This window comes from Lissotriton helveticus, chromosome 4_1 (assembly GCF_964261635.1).
Source record: "Lissotriton helveticus chromosome 4_1, aLisHel1.1, whole genome shotgun sequence".
NCBI classification, from domain to species: Eukaryota; Metazoa; Chordata; class Amphibia; order Caudata; family Salamandridae; genus Lissotriton; species Lissotriton helveticus.
Genome location: NC_136063.1, coordinates 905,248,400 through 905,261,739, shown reverse-complemented (window position 1 = coordinate 905,261,739; position 13,340 = coordinate 905,248,400).

The following is a 13,340-nucleotide window of genomic DNA, read 5'->3' as shown; positions in this document are numbered from 1 at the left end:
ATCTGCTGAAGAGGTAACCATTACTTCTCTAGACACCTTTTTAGCGAAAGCCTCTTCAGCCATATCTATGGAAATTGCCCATGCAGACAGGAGGCTATCGACGGGTGGGGTTGACAACTTACTTAAGGCCACATCGCAAGGGACTCATAATGAGGGCCAGATTTCTTGCATCCCTACAGCCATAGTCAGATCCCCCTCTGCTTCTGGAGTTATCACAGTTATTCCTACCCCCGAGGATATAACTCCCCCTGTTGTAGCATTTGTTCTAAAAAAAGAGGGGTCCTCCCAAAGTTCTCTGCGCTAGCAACCCTAAGCGACCCAGAAATTGCAAATCACATGCAAGAACTCCATCAACTGATAACATGGAGACATTACAACCACAGTCTATAGATATGCCCCCCAAGGTTCTGAATCTGGATGAGATACTTGAAAAGCTCAGCGTGCTCCTATCTCCAATTGGCCAGTGCTTAGACGCCATTGAAAAAGTTATTATGGAGCAACCAATAAGTAGATATGTGCCACCTCGTGAAGTTGGAGCCATAGGTAGATCCCCAGAATCAAATCAACACATACAGGAAGGTGACAGTAGTGTAGTGGATGCCATTGGCTTGAACCCCCAACCTTTGTCAAATTTCCTAATTCATTCTAGGGCTTCATTGCACCAGTCTCCTTTTTTGTCGACTGAAGATGAGAGGGGCACTACAAAACCCTAATGGCATTAAGAGTCATTTGGGTGGGCAAACAAGACAAATCTATCCAGGGGTGATGTAGTTCTATCTTTTAAAACTCCAGTTATGGCAGAAAAGCTCCTTCATTGCCTGACCGTAGTATTGAGTCCACTCAATATTTGGTAGAAAAGTGAGTTTATTGCAAGGAAAGCACAGGAGCAAGGTAGGGTACAACCTACACAGGACTTCTTCCCAGCAACTGTCCACACAGAGGCTAGGAAAGGAATCCTATGACATAAAGGAATGTCAAAGCAAAACAATTCCAAACTTAACTTAAAGGGGCAACACGACACATCTTCTTCCTTATGAACAAAAAGAAAAAAAAAAAAAATAATTTAACAAACAAAATCTCGTAACCATATGGGTTTGGAACAAACACGTTTCTTACCAATAACAGTATTCTTAGTACAATTGAAATCCTTAACAGTGGTGTTGTTGGTGTTTAGATTAGAAGAACAACATTCATCTGCAATGTGAACATCATTAACATTACCAGTGGAAACAAAAACATCCTTACTAGTAACTTCTGGAACAGCTTCACTATTAATGCTGCCACCAGTAGAGGTGCCAACATGAACAGACATATTTCCAGAAGGAGCAGAAATACCACCATGATCCTCTTTTTGAACAGTTGGAGGATCCAGCGAGATGTTAGGAAAATTTGCAGAATTAACAGGACAAAAATCCTTCTTTCCGTTGTAAATAGCAATTCTCTTTAAATTCCACACTTTACCATCACTTAAAAGGACAGCATTGCGTAAAACTTTCTTAATCATTAAAGGTTTTGAAAATTGAGATTCACCCTTGCGAACTTTCCACGGTTTTTTAACTTTAACCAACATCCCAGTTTCAACCATCGCAGAACCAGAAGCAAATTTATTGTCAAAATTCTTCTTATATTGGAGATGTTTCTCAACAATATTGTGTTTAATTTCATTCATACAAATATCTAAACAATCTTTCTTATGCAACCAATTGGGATTGTACTTAGTCCTAGCAAAACGACCCCTCATAATTTCAAATGGTGACATCTTTAAAGCATCATGAATATTGGTTCTATAGGACCACACAGCTTTGAAAACACCAATTTCCCAATCATCTCCATTCAATCTGGCAAGTTGAATGGCACTCTTCAAGACTCTATTAAATCTCTCGCATAACCCATTACCACTCGGATTGTATAAAGAAGTGGTTTTATGAATTATACCAGTCCTGTCAAAATAAGATTTAGCCAGCTTTGACAAGAACTGGACACCATTGTCACTAATAATTTGAGTAGGAAGACCTTCCTCCATAAAAACTTTATCAATAAATTCCAAAACCGTAGCTGAATCAACTCTATCTACAACAGCAATGCAGGGCCATCTAGAAAAAATATCAATGATAGAAATCACGAATTTTTGACAATCCCCAATAGGTCCCATAATATCCATAGCAACAGTATGCCAAGGACCATCAGGAACAACAGGTACACACATATCAGGTTTCAAAGTATTGAGTACTTTATCTGAGTTAGAACAAACCACACATTCCCGTACCATTCTTTCAGACATGACATCAATACCAGGCCACCAGTACCATTGTTTGATATTTTGCTTGGTCTTGACAATACCACAATGATCCTTGTGGCATAACCCTAAAATGGAGTCTCTCAACGTTACAGGAGGAACAGCGTTGTCACCACGAAAAATCGTATTATCCAAAACAGTGAGCTCATTCCTGACCTCCCAGTACGGTTTAGGATCAGATGATAATTTACTTTTCTCCAGCCATCCCTCACGAATAGAAGAAACAACAGAGGTCAAAACATTGTCCTTAACATACTCCTCGGCCCAAATTTTCTTCTCAATGCAAAAAGGATTCTCATCATGAATAAGAGCAATTTGAAAGGAATCCCACTCATTAACAGCACACTCTTGCAAAATCTGAGGGCATGCGCGAAAGGAAATCAGCAATAACGTTACTTTTGCCTGGAAAATATACAATTTTGATTATAAAGTCTTGTAAGCGCATAGTCATCCTAGCAATTCTAGCAGTGGCATTGTAAAGGCCATCAGTGGAGAGGAGTTTGGTAAGGGGTTTATGATCAGTTCTAACTACGCAACTTTTGCCCCAAACAAAACTCCGGAAATGTTCTAAGGATCAAACAACAGCAAGGGTTTCCTTTTCAATAACAGAAAATTTACCTTCTGGAACTGAAAGGGCCCTGGACGCAAAAGCGACAATGTGTTCTTTACCAGAACTATCAATTTGCGAAAGAACGCTTCCCAAACCTTTGTTACTGGCATCAACAGTAATGACGGAATCAAGCTCTAAATCAAAAGGGGATAAAACTGGGGCATTGATGATGCGGATTTAATACCATTGAATTCATTTTCACAAAGAGCAGACCTCTCGAATTTGACTTTACTTTTCAAAAGTTGTCTAATATTAAAAACTTTACTAGAAAAACCTTTGACAAATTTAGAATAGAATTCTACCATACCAAGGAATGACCGGACATCATCCTTACTAGTAGGGGAAGGTGCTTCCTTAATGGCATCAACTAGCTTAGGTTTAGTTGAAACACCATCAGAACAAAGTACATGACCTAGATAAGTTACAGATTTAACCCCAAAATGACATTTTGAAAATTCAATGGTTAAACCTTTATTTTCTAGAATGCTAAGAACCTCTTCAAGAATGGAATTGTGCTCAACCTCATCTTTTCCAAAAATTAAAATATCGTCTTGGAAAAACCTAATTTTAGGATGTTTGCCAAATAACTGGTGCATAATACGTTGGAAAATGGCAGCAGCGGAGGCCAAACTAAATGGCATCCTCTTATATTGAAAACACCCCATAGGGGTAATAAAGGCTGTAAGATGCCTGCTGTCATAATCTAAGGAGATCTGATGGTAAGCAGCAGAAAGGTCCAAGGTAGAAAAAATAGTAGCACCCTTAACGGAAGACAACATTTCTGAAATCTTGGGTAATGGAAACTTATCAACTACAATGTTCTCGTTCTTGAGGCCACACCCAATCTGTGCTTAAATATGTGCAACACCCGTACGCGCAGCGGACGGGCGCAGCGGGCGCGCCGTCAGCGCGCCGAAGGCGCGCCAAAGGCAAGCCCGTCTGGGCCCGTCTGGGCCCAGACGGACCCAGGCCCAGAAATGCTGCCGGAAACCCCACTCGCGCGCATGGTATACACTGGAGACATGCTCCGCGCACTTCAACCGAGAACAATCTTGGCCTGTCACCATACGCATACCGAAGGTAAACCTTTCTACTACTGTATGCGCTGCGCTCCACCCCCTACCGCATCTACAAAACCCGGACTTAAGATTGGCCTTCTTAACTGCCGTTCCCTCCCCAAACATGCAATTGAAACAAACTTGCTAATTCTAGACCATGACTTTGATTTGCTCTTTCTTACGGAAACGTGGCTATCAGACAGCACCGACTCGGACATCGTCGTGGCCCTGCCTCCAGGGTACTTCTGTCAAGCACTTCATAGACCCAAAGGGAGGGGAGGGGGGGTAGCCATAATTTTTAAGGATCATCTCACCTGTAGAACCACTGATGCTCAAATCGAGGACTGCGAAAGCTGCCAATTCTCCATTCAATTCTCCCCAGCCCACTCCCTGTCGGGCTTACTGATCTACCGCCCCCCGGGCCCCCCGGGAAAATTCCTTAACGCCCTTATTGAATCAGTCGCACAACTAGCATCCTCTGTCAGCAATGTTCTCATTTTAGGCGATCTTAACTTACATTTGAAAGACCCTACAGATCGGATAGCCGTTGACCTTCTCCAAGACCTGTCGTCACTCAATATCCGACTGGTAAACAATGAACCCACCCATGAGAAGGGACACTTATTGGATCCCGTCCTCACCAATGCCACAGCCATCACTACTAAGCCTCCCCTGATCCTCCCTTGGACAGACCACTTTCTTGTCCCAATCTCTTGGGAAACACCCCTCACCAACCCTCAAACCCCTAAAATTCAGACCACTGACAGACGGTGGCACAAACTTGCACCTGAGGAATGGGCCGCCGTTCTAGCAGAGTCCACTCCCGAGCTCTCCAGCGATCCAGCTATGGCTGACGAACAGGTCACTGAATGGATCACCTCCTCTCTTGATGCACTCATCCCTAAAACCTCCTCTCTCAAACACCCCAAAAGAGTAGCCTCGGCTCCATGGTACACACCAGAGCTTAAAGCCCTGCGTCAAGAGTGTAAGAGAACGGAACGATCCTGGAGGAAAGTCAAATCAGAAACAAATAAAGAGATCTATTCTGCTTCTCTCCTTAATTACAAAACCACCATCCGTAAAACCAAAATCGTGTTTTTTCAGGAGCGAATAGAGAAAGCAGTATGCTCCAGCAAGGAATCCTATGCTATCCTAAAAGACCTTCTGAAAACCCCAGCACCCGGACCTAAACATCCCACTGACCCTACAACTGACCAGACCAAATGCCAACAATTGGCGGATTTCTTTCACGGGAAAATCCTAAAAATCCTCGAGGCTATTCCCTCCGCAATTCTGGGTGAGGAACACGATCTCCCGCAACCGTCAACACCCTGCCGTCTTTCTTCATGGGGCCAAGTCACGACTGAAGAAGTAGAAGACACGTTAACATCCATAAAAAGCGGCTCTCCTAAGGATCCCGCCCCACTCCGAATTCTCAAAAAGGTAGCCTCCACGATCATCCCCCCCGTGACTCACCTGATTAACACCTCACTCCAAAAGGGAGTCGTACCCCCAAGCTGGAAGGCGGCGGTCGTGAAAGCTTTGTTAAAAAAACCCTCCCTCGACCCCGAAAACCTGGCAAACTATAGGCCCATCTCCCTACTCCCAGGAATCAGCAAGATTGCTGAAAAACTGGTGAATAGAAAACTTTCCCAGTTCCTGGAGGGCAATAACATACTAAAAAGCTCCCAGACGGGCTTTCGCCCAGGGCAGGGCACAGACATCGCCCTCCTAGCAGCGGTTGAAGAGGCCAGAACGCTATTGGACGGAGGAGGATCAGTGGCAGTGATCCTCCTCGACCTAAGCGCGGCCTTCGACACCGTCGACCACCGACTCCTTATCAAAAGACTCAAGGGAGCCGGTGTAGAGGGCTCCGCCTTAGCCTGGCTTACATCTTTCCTGGCTCAAAGGACCTACCAAATCTGGGAGAACAACGCCCGCTCCTCCGAAATTCCCCTCCAATGTGGCGTGCCTCAGGGCTCCTCCCTGAGCCCCACTTTATTTAATATCTATATGTCCACATTGGAGGAGGTCATCATTCCATTCGGAGTGAGTGTCGTCAGTTATGCTGACGACACACAACTGGTTGTGTCACTATCCCACCCCAAACAACAACCAGCAGATCTATTTAATTGCCTTGTGGAGGTCCATCACTGGATGAACACCTCTGCCCTAAAATTAAATGGGTCAAAAACGGAGGTTCTGCTCCTGGGCCCAAAAGGACTCACACTGTCCCCAAACATCTGGCCAGCCTGTCTGGGCCCTCCTCCAGAACCCAGAGAGGAAGTAAAGAGCCTGGGAGTGTGGCTTGACACCGACCTCTCGTTCAACGTGCAGGCAAAGAAAGTGGCCGGGACCTGCTTTGGTCTTTTGAAGTCATTGAGGAAAGTCCTGCCCATCCTGCCCCCCAACTCCCAAAAGTTGCTTATTCAAGGCCTAATAATCTCGAGGCTTGACTATAGCAACGTGATATACCTGGGCGCCCCAGAGATGACCCTGAATAAACTTCAAAGAATTCAGAATACCGCGGCCCGTATCCTCACGAATACCCCTGCCAGAGCGTCGGCCAAACCGGCCTTAAAACTCCTCCACTGGCTCCCCATAAGAGAGCGGGTCAAATTCAAGGCCCTGTGTCTGGCCCACAAACTACGACGAAATCAAGGCCCCCCTGCTCTCAAGAAATTCATCGCCCCTTACAAATCCTCTAGACCTCTCCGTTCTGACACCGAAAACCTCATTGTTGCCCCCAAATTCAAGAGAGCTCGATCGGGAGGAAGGCGTTTCTCAGTCCAGACTGCACGACTTTGGAACGCTCTCCCCCGAGCCCTGCGTCTCGAACCTCAATACCTCCGGTTTAGGAAACAGCTCAAAACCCACCTCTTCCCACAGTGAATCACTCCTGGCCCTTATCTTGTTCCTTGTTCCGCCCTCCCCGTCCTCTTCCTTGTCCCTCCTTCCCTCTCCCCCTCCCTTGGTCCACTGTACTCAGGAGATAAGATTTTTTAGCGCTGGGATACCTCCGGGTGACTACGCGCTCTACAAAATAAATAAATAAATAAATAAATAAATAAATAAATGGCGAAGATCTACACATAGCCGAATTTTGCCATTTGAACGTCTGGCGATTACAACTGGAGAAATCCATTCGGAGGATTCTATAGCTTCAATTATATCCTCTCCAATCAACTTCTCCAACTCCTTTTCAATATCACTACAAACTAAAATAGGTATATTCCTAGCTTTAAAAATTTTAGGTTTAGCATCACTCTTCAAGACAATACGATGAGAAAATCCTTGAAGATTTCCAATTTTGCCACTAAAAACTTTGGGGAACTTTTTAAACATGGAATCACCAATTTTTTCACCATCATTATTTACTAAAACTGGTTCCGGACTATTGGGATTCAGAATAATATCTAAATCTCTCTGATCTCTCCATCCAAGGACAGAAGGACCACGTTTAGACACATAAAGTTTTCCTAGGGAATCCCTGTCCTTAAATCTGAACTTTAAAGGCTTGAAGCCAATGATCTCAATCTTTTCCCCCAAAAACCCTTGAGGAGAAATATCAGAAGCATAAAAATCATTACCTAAATATTGTGCAAAATCAGAATTCCACACTTTCTCATTAACTATTGTGTAAGGAGAACCGGAGTCTGCATAAATATTAATTGGAACCCCACCAATTAACATGCTACAAATTGGTTTTTTAAGAACGTTCCCTTTGAAGGAGTCATTGATGTTGAAAATATAAACTTTCTCAAGTGGTTTCTGAACACACTCATCTTCCATAGAGCAATGTGTAATTTTTTTAATACACTCATCTTCAACAGAACAATGTAAAACTGTTCTAATTAAGTTTTCCTCATCACTAGAATCAGAGGAATCACAAATCACCTTAACTTTCTTACTCTTAGATCTGTGACAAGCTCTAGAATAATGACCAATTAACCCACAATTTGAGCATTTTTCCTTAATGGCTGGACACAATTTAAAGTTAGCCAAATGTGAACTACTGCCACACCTGAAGCACTTAAGTTTATCAGGATTTTTAACCTCACCAGACTTAGGTTTATTTTGAAACTTCTGTTTGTAATTAGACTTACTTTGAACTTTAGAAACAGTATGTTCTGAAACAACATTAGGTTCTGGAGAAACTTTATCATTAATTTTAATGGCTTTAGCGCTGCGGCCAGAAAGTTCAGCTTTCCTAACGATAGCTAAAACATCTTTAAGATCAGAATCACCATTAATCCAAAGATTGGATTGATGGATCAGATGCATGCATCACGACTTGATCCCTTATAAATTGTTCTTGAAGGTGATCAAACTTACAATCATCAGCAATCTTTTTCAATTCAGATACATAAACATCTATAGTTTCTCCAGGTTGTTGTTTCCTGCGAAAAAAATTATACCTGGTAATACCTATACATACTTTTGAGGGAAAATGATGATCAAAATCTATCAGAATATCATTAAAAACATTAGATTCTCCACCACCAGTACATTTTGACATTTCCTTATATACTTTTAAACCTCCAGCACCAAGAGAATGTAAAAGCAATTTTATTTTTCTTTCCGGCTTCATCTTTGCCTCTTCATCGATGGTATCAATAAAGTTTAGGAAATATGCCTTCCATTGAAGCCACTTCATGCAAGGTTCTGATCCAGAAGGCCAAAAGGCTTGAGGAGACTGTATAGTAAAGTTTTGAGTAGCCATGAGGAAGTCACAATACAATAAATTATGAAGAGAAAAATAATCTTACTTGTTGAAACAGGTGGAAAAAAGATGAGTGTTAAAATGTAAATAACGAGGAGGAAGTATAGTAAATATTGTATGGAGGAAAACGCTGATGAAAACTGCCCTGAACTGCCTTGAAATGAAGAAACGCTGTTGAACGATGTTTAGCGAAGAGCCGGTGAAACGCTGAAGGGGTTGCTATAGAAACGCTGGTAACGTAGTCAAAGAGACAATAAAATGGCCGCCGGCGTCCTACGTCAACGCGCAACGTGCGTCTAACGTAGGGAAATGACGGGCATCAGAAGGAACGTTGCTGCAAGCCAGAGGATCGAAGAATGGAGGCGCTCGAGAATGGAAGCGCTCGATACAGGTAAAGGCTTTTTTTTTTAAACTGCCTTACTGTGATTTAAAAAAATGCACACTTCGCAACAAGCTTTTCGGAGTAAATATAGACGCTGCGCTAAGGACAAAGAGATTAAAATAATCTCTAAAATGATTGCGCATACAAGGAAGTTCGGGGTCAAAACAACGAAGATCGCTACTCACATAGATGTTGTGGTGTTGAGGCAGTTAGATTAAGCAGCAAGGAAACAGTCACACAAACAGCAGTAAAAGCAGAATTCTTGAAGTAGAAGGTCTCCAAAATACAAGAGTCTTTTCCGAGAACGAGAAAAGTACAAATTGAATAAAATTATTCGAAAAATATTTTCCTTGTAAATAGGAAAAATTGTTAAAAATTCATAAATCAAAATCATCAGGGTTCATGGGTTCCTAGTGCTTCCTGGACCTCGTCGCCAAAATTGTAGTATTGAGTCCACTCAATATTTGGTAGAAAAGTGAGTTTATTGCAAGGAAAGCACAAGAGCAAGGTAGGGTACAACCTACACAGGACTTCTTCCCAGCAACTGTCCACACAGAGGCTAGGAAAGGAATCCTGTGACATAAAGGAATGTCAAAGCAAAACAATTCCAAACATTACTTAAAGGGGCAACACGACACTGACAAACCATCAACTTAAATATTTGCCCCACTGCTAGTTTTTTAAAATAAACGTTTACCACTTCAGCCTTGTACAAATGGAAATTCGTCGCATAACCATATTTTTCCTGTATTGGATGCCCAACCGCACTACCTTCAGCCCGCTTAACTCAGGAGGCAAGATGGCGTCTGAGTGAGATTCACAATCAGTCACCTCCGCCCTGCTCTGCACCTCGACATGCTCACCACCGAGCGGGATCATTGATGAACCGCTGATATTGGATGAGCTGTAACACGACTGTCAGCAGCATATCGATGAAACGAAATTGAACGGACCCATCGCAAAAAAGAACCCGGGAGGAAATCGAAATAACATCGAGGGAAATGCGAGGGCTGGCAACTCTTTCCTGGGTTTGGTGGTTTCACAGACTGAACGGTGCCCGGAGGTGTCGATGCATGACAGCCTGCCCCACGCGCTGGGAATCAATCGCTCGACTTCTGCTAACAGCCGTTGGGAGAAGGATCTGCTTGGGCTGCAGGCTGGCTGGGGATGCCTAGCAACAGTGGAATCGAGGAAAACTTCAGGAAGAAGCACACAGAGGCCATGGCAGCGCAAGGAGGTCATGGCAGGATTATGTGGGTCCCGCAAAGAGAGTGACCCCAAAGCAGAGGTGGAAGCAAAGAAGGAGACATTCGCACTGGCAAACGGGCCAAATCAGAGAAAGGAAAAGAGGAAACGGAGGCTCCCAAGAGCATAAAAACCACTGAATCGAAAGGTATGTTGCCGGGGGGCCAGGGAGAGAAAAAACAAATGGATATAACCAGCATGTTTCCCCCTATTGATGGTGATAAAGAACTGGGGGCTCCTGGGGCACTACAAATGGACAAAACAGGGTCTAACCAGTAAGTGATAACTACAGAGAACCCCAGAGCCCCCCTAGCTATCTCTTCAGAACACATGCAGGACGGGAGGCCATCCTGGGGGTCATGCGATGAGAATACTGTCCTTGGGACCCCAGAGGAACTGCATAGAGACCCCAAAGTGAGATGTATACTGAAGCGGGTATCAGGGTAAAGGAGAACACCCCTGCACCATGCAGAAAGCCTGGGGAAGGGGGAGCTGTGTCAGCGCAGCCTCATAAAGGAACTAATAATGAAGGAGCCATCCCGAAAAGGAGCCATGAGACAGGATATCTCTCCCTAGATTACATGGAAAATGTTATTCTCTGAATGAGGAATCGGCCGAATCAGAGACTGGGTTCTCCAGCACTAGTGAAGGGGTGGAATGTGAAGATACCTCCACGAGCAACTACAGCCAGCAGGAGGAACAGAGAACCCAGAAGAGAACGAAACAAGGGTCAGACGGGAAGAAGAACAGACACAAGAAAAACTTTGACGAAGAAGGTGTACTTGGATGGGATTATTCCGCGACGCAACTAGTAGGCCCCGATAGTCCGAAAGGAACAGAAAAACTCAGTCAGGGGAGGGCAAAAATCCATGATGAAACCCTAGAACCATCCCTGTCAATGGTCTTTCAATCCCTAAGTTCTTTTCAGGATGAAATTATGATTGAGAATCGCCAGGCACGGCTTGCCTAAAAGAAACAACAAGGCATTATGCGCAAAATTGGGAAAACATGCACAGAAATTGCAGACAGACTGGGCATGGTGGAGAAGTGTACACAGGACCTAGAAAATACGGTGGATACACTAAAGGAACAGGCCTCCTCACAAGATAGCATGCTAAAAGATGTAATGTGGAAACAGGAGGAAGCAGAAAATCGGCAACGCCGGAATGACCTAAGACTCCTGGGAATTCCCGAAAATGCCGAAGGAAAGGATGTAAGGGAATTTACCATAAATCTTTTGAAAAACTCTCTACCGGAACTGGCACATTGGGACTGGTGACAAAGAAATCCAGCGGGTGCATAGATTTCCCCTGTCAATCCCCAAATGCCCGGCGAGTACACAAGGGTAGCCACTTGTGATTTTAATATATATTTTGGGAAATTCTTACTCCGGCAGGTCATCTACGATCTGGCTAGACCTGACATGAAAAGAAAGGGGAAAACTTTTTTTACTTTGCCAAACCAGACTTCACACATGCTACCGCAGAGAGAAGATGGAGACTCCGGCAGCTTATAACCCCTTTCCAAAAAGCCGGCGCACCTGCTTTCTTACAAAATCCTGCGAAACTGAAAATCATCCATCAAGGGCGAACTTTTACTTTATTTCAGAAATACAAGCCCATAAATTGCTAGATGATATCATATCAGGGGGAAAAATCTATTGAGGCTAAATGAGCCAATCAACCCAGGGATCAAAAGTCTTGAGGTAGGAAGCGGGTTAGTGAATATATGTTCCCCTCCTTTTTCCTCATCAATTTGTGTGGCAACAGAAGTGAAATGTCGATGTGTAGCAAAATGTGGTAACTCTTCAATGTACACTAGGATGGGCTTCACTTTTCTTTTCATCATTAGCTTTGTTTTTTCTTCTCCTTTGTTTTTTGTATTTATAGGGTTGAGCACAAGGCGAGGTGACGGGGGAAGGGAGGGTGGTCGTGGACAACCCAATCGCTATCACACAGGCTCAGGATTGAGCCTGACTGCCCTAAGAGGGGGGGAGGGGGAGGGCGGTGGGAGGGGGGTGGCCTCGTTTAGGATGGTTGGGGGAAACAGGACCAAAGGTATCTAGCAGGTATAAGACATACAATCAGGTCAAATAAATCATGGCGCATCAAACGGCTCATAAACCAAGGGTGGAACGAATGGCATGAAGGGATCGCACGATCAAGGAGGGGGGGGGAGACAAAACCCTGAATGGCTAAACTAAGAATTCTATTTATCAATATTTGTGGCCTCAATGACCCGAAAAAAAGGCAAAGAGTAGTGGTGGGATTAAGAGCAACGGGGGCTAATATATATCTCCAAGAGGCACATGTGGAGGGATCACAACGACTTCTTCTTAAAACCCTAGGGTATAGGCTGATTGTAGCCACAACACAGGCAACAAAGACAAGGGGGGTGGCCATCCTGGCAATGGGAGGAGGAGTGCAATTCACCAGATCAGCAGCCGATAAGTATGGCCGATTGGCAATCACGGAATGCCAGCATAGTAATGGGAAAAAACGAACTATATGCTCTATATACGGTAACGTCACAGACGATCCAGATGTGTTGGAATTTATCACTAATGAATTAGCTCATTGGCCACTCCCATTGATTGTCTGTGGTGATTTTAACTTGAATTTGCCGTGCGATTGGTCATTAGAGTCTGGATTTGTATATAAAGGGAGAAAACCGAGGGTATATCGGGCCCTCAAATAATTGTGCACTACATATGGTCTGTGGAACTTCTGGCAGTCAAAGCACCCTAAAAATCCAGGCTATACGTTTTTCTCCAACCCGCATGCCAGATTTGCTAGGTTAGATTATGTAATTGTAACTAGTACCTTGATCTCAAAATGCATAATAGATAGACTACCACGGGTCCTATCGGACCATAATCCCCTAATTATAAGTATTGATAGTGGAGGAATGCGCAATGACCAGAATATTTTCGAGAGGGCCCTGCTCCTAAAAAAAGAGTACTGCCAACCTATACATAATTGGATACCCGAGTTCTTAAAGGATAACCTGGGTGGTACTTTGACAGA